Below are 3,976 nucleotides of genomic sequence, written 5' to 3'. Positions count from 1 at the left end.
TCCTGGGGAAGCCAACAGGCAGCCAGGATAAAGACCTCATCTGCACCGAGTATAGGAAGGAACCTCAAAGACTACCTACACAGTGATACACTTCCTCCAACAAGGCTACACCCATCCCAACAAGGCCACACACCTCCTACTAGTGCCGCTTCCCATGGGTTAAGCATATTCAAACCACTATACCAGGCATGAGGAGGGTTCTGTGCATGTACAGTGTCAAGTCAGTATTTCTGTTGCTCCATTCTGTCTGTAAAAATTGTGGGCCATATTGATGACCTACTTATCCATCAATGCTCTACTTGTATGGTAAGTAGCATGACTCTGTGTGACATGGAACTAGTAGAAGCCAGCCATGTCCCTATGTTCTTGAAGGTTGGAAGGATCCACATCTTAAATGCTACCATTCCTGCCCGGTAATAAGCATGGGGCAACATCCTGGAAACACTCACGGCTAGACTACTTTTCTGTGTCCTACTATATACTTAGGTATAGGGTAGGGTTGAGTTAGCAACCAAGGACTGAGATTAGCAGAATGCACACAGAGATCTCGAGTTAAGGGTGAGGGCTCACAATATTGGTGACCAGTGTAAGGACAATACACTGGCTTCCTGGTCAACTGGAGCTGAAGTGATGGATGGAGTGTGGCTTCCCAAGACCATTTAGCTACCTGCTTATGCTTTGAGTAAGGTTTTTGGAGGATAACTAAAAATCAACTACTTGTGGGGTTTTTTTTTATATTAAATACATCTTAGGGGGAGCTTGTCAATATGTTTGTTGTCTTTATGAAAAAAATCTTAAAATATTGTTTTAGCTTTCAGCAGCCCATTTCTGAACTCTCTGGAAGCTTGCTTTATTTTGAGTAACAAGATCTTTCTTCTATACAACAGGCATTTGGGAATAGTATCATGTCTTCTTCATTTCTCTCTTGGGCTTCTTCTTATAAATTGGTTTATGGCATGTAGGGCCATGCTCCCAGATGAGCATAAAAACTGGCAAGGTTGAGTGAGCTCAGACCTTAGGAATCTCACAGATCTGAGACTGGTAAGAGTGGAGCCTCTCCCTACCTGTCTCTGTGCCTGCTCTGGAACATGTAACCATGACACCCTATTGAGAGGACCATGGGCAGTCAGTCATGCTAAATAACACCTGGAGTTCTTCTTTCCCCATGCTAATGAGGTATCTAGATATATTGAGGCCTTTACCCAATGAGCTTCCCTTCCTTGGTATTCCTTCTCCCAAAAGGTATTTATCCCTGTTTCCTCATGAATAAAGAGTGAATGTGTTTACACCACCATTAAATAAAGCAATATGAACAAACAAGGATCACCTCAGAGAACTGATTCATTGAGGAGAACCTTCAACTAGAGAGGGGTGCCTAAGACCCCCAAGAAGACTTTCTAATCCTCTCATCCCTCCAGTACTCTTGACACGTGTTCTCAATCAGACCTGATTCTGCTTGTCCCAGGCTTCACCTCCCCTTCTCTGCCTGGCCTGCAGATGCCCTGAGGGGGAGGTAGACCAAGGACCCTCATTCCTGACTCTCTCTCCCAATAGTACCTGGAAAGGAGACCAGTAACCACCATGGACTTTGCCTTGCCTCCTCCTGGCAGTGTGCCAACAGCTCCCAGGTACCCTCGTGGAGAGGCAGGACACAGTATAACAGATTCTCTCAGATAGCATCATGAGCTTCCCCATCCACCTTCTCCATCATGTATGGAGTTACCAAGTGAAGTGTTTCTCATATGTATCTTCATCTTCCTCCATTAGGTAGCACATGTAATCTGCCACATTCTGACCCTTGCTGTGCTTCTGATGTAGTCCTACACTGAATTCCTTTCTTTCAGAGTCATACCCAGTGAATCAATTGGTAGTATGAGTGGTAGACAAGCTCCTTCAGGGTCCCCAAAATTCTATTGTCACTTGTAGTTCAGGCAAGACCTGCATCCAAATAGCAAGTGAAGGCACCAGGCCGACAATCTATGCTTTCCACATCTCCAGTCTCCTCCACTCGCCCTTCAGAGATCGTGTCCCTGTCAATCCAACCGAGAAGCCTGCAGTACAGTAGGCTGCAGCATAATTTTGTCAGGCACAGCTTTTTCACTCTATTTTTGCAGTTCATGTCCATGTGCTGCACAGACTACCATATCCCCTTCTATACAAGTATATGCAATCTGACAGACGATACCTCTTGTTAATTACACAAACAGGCATCCTTTATTTGGGCTTGCTGTTCTTACTGCCTGGATTGCCAATTGTTTCTGAGTATAGTGGTTAGTTTTACCCTCTTGCCACCTACTAAATCTCACTTGGTATCTCTTAAAGTAGGTCTTATTCTCAACAGCTTTCACAAACCCCATTCTGCAGAATGGAAACCCAAAATCATGGCTCCACACAGACCTTATGTGAGTCTTTAATAAAACACTAGAAGGGCTTTCCTGGAGGATCAATTTTTCAGATGCCGCCATAATTTAATTACTAGGTAAAGGTTTGACAGCCTCAATACATTTCTTGCAGCTCTCTGGTGTGTAATTTCTAAGGTACAACTGGCCATGAATCCAACAAAACAGCAAACAAGTAAATGCTTTCTTTCTAATATGAACTTTCTGTTTTCCTAACACAGTATTTATATTGTTTGGGAACTTCATACAATGCACCCCTGATCACACTCGCTTCCTGTCTATTCCCGGTCTACTCTTCTGCACCCCCTCCCCAGTCACCAAAAAGAGGAAAACGAAACCAAACAAAAACAAGTCCAATTTGTGTTGCTCACATACTCACTGGAGCATGATCAAACTCCCAGTGGCCTGACCCTTAACGAAAGCTGAGTCTTTCTCCATGACTCCCCCATCTCTACCAGAAGCCATCAACTGTGAAGCATCCTCATCATGATGTTTAAGGACTCTCTTCAACAACTTCCTGTCTGGACTGGTTTTTTTTCTTGGGAGTAGGGGTTGCCACAGAAGCCTGCAATGTCTCTCATTCTCAATTACGAGCTTGCAGTCATTGAAATCATGGCACAGACGCTTCAGTGTCCTTATCAGCAGGTGACAGCATGGATCATGGACTTCCACATGGTTTCTGGTGGAAGTGTGGATGGTGGACATTAACATGGCCTCCAGCTGCAGCAAGGACCACAGAAGTCTTTCAAGGAGACTAAATTCAGAAAATAAACCATTCTTCATCTCGTATATCTTGTTGTTCAGAGTCAGGGTGATCTTGCGGTCAGGCAGCATGTCGGCAGACAGAACCTGCCATAGCCCCATGCTCTCCTCCCTCCAGCAGGGCAAGCATCAGTGATGGCTTCATGTAAGGAGTTTCTGGTGGGTGAACCTCCTGAGAGCTCCTATACCTATCACCACCATAGCATCTCTAGTTCTGCTTCTCTCTACCACCCTGTCACTCCATCCTACAATCTTTTCTCAATTTCATGAAACCAGTTTTTGAAAGCATCTTCCAATAAGACCTGCCTTCTTTATAGTTGTTCTGAAGATACTGTGCACTCTTACTGTGGGCTCTTCCTGTGCTGCCATGTCTTACCTGAAGCTTCTGTGGGTCTCTCAGGCTCCTCAGAGTGGTACCACAGCCCCCACAGATACTGGTAGCCACTGCCAGCTCCTCAAGTATCTTAATATGGATCTTTCTTTTGAAGAAGTTTGAAGTAAAAATTAAAGGCTTGGGCACATGTTGTATGAGAGACTTTTCCTGGGAGATTTAACACATACACACCATAAAAACAACAACAGCAAAAAACAACAACATGCCATAAAAAGGAAAATAAAACAGATCCAAGTGTGCATGCTGATAAAGCCCAAATCTGTGAGTCAGTGGGTTTTCTTGGGGTTACCTACAGGAATATGGGTAAGGCATTTCTTTCAGGTAAAGAAAAGACAAAAACAGCTTCACCAGGGAAGTCCACATGTAGGGCCGCTCCTGATCTCTGGAAACCTGGAACACACTGAAAACCTTCATGTAGCAC

General features: G+C 44.5%; 1 pseudogene; it reads right to left on the bottom strand.

Annotated features, from left to right (window-relative positions):
- Positions 1 to 807: 807 nt before the first annotated feature.
- On the bottom strand, positions 808 to 2,357 carry LOC127692037 (60S ribosomal protein L5-like; annotated as a pseudogene).
- Positions 2,358 to 3,976: the final 1,619 nt, after the last annotated feature.

Source organism: Apodemus sylvaticus, chromosome 9, assembly GCF_947179515.1.
Source record: "Apodemus sylvaticus chromosome 9, mApoSyl1.1, whole genome shotgun sequence".
Classification (NCBI taxonomy): Eukaryota; Metazoa; Chordata; class Mammalia; order Rodentia; family Muridae; genus Apodemus; species Apodemus sylvaticus.
Note: the sequence above shows the minus strand (reverse complement) of the source record. Positions and strands in the feature narration are given on the sequence as shown.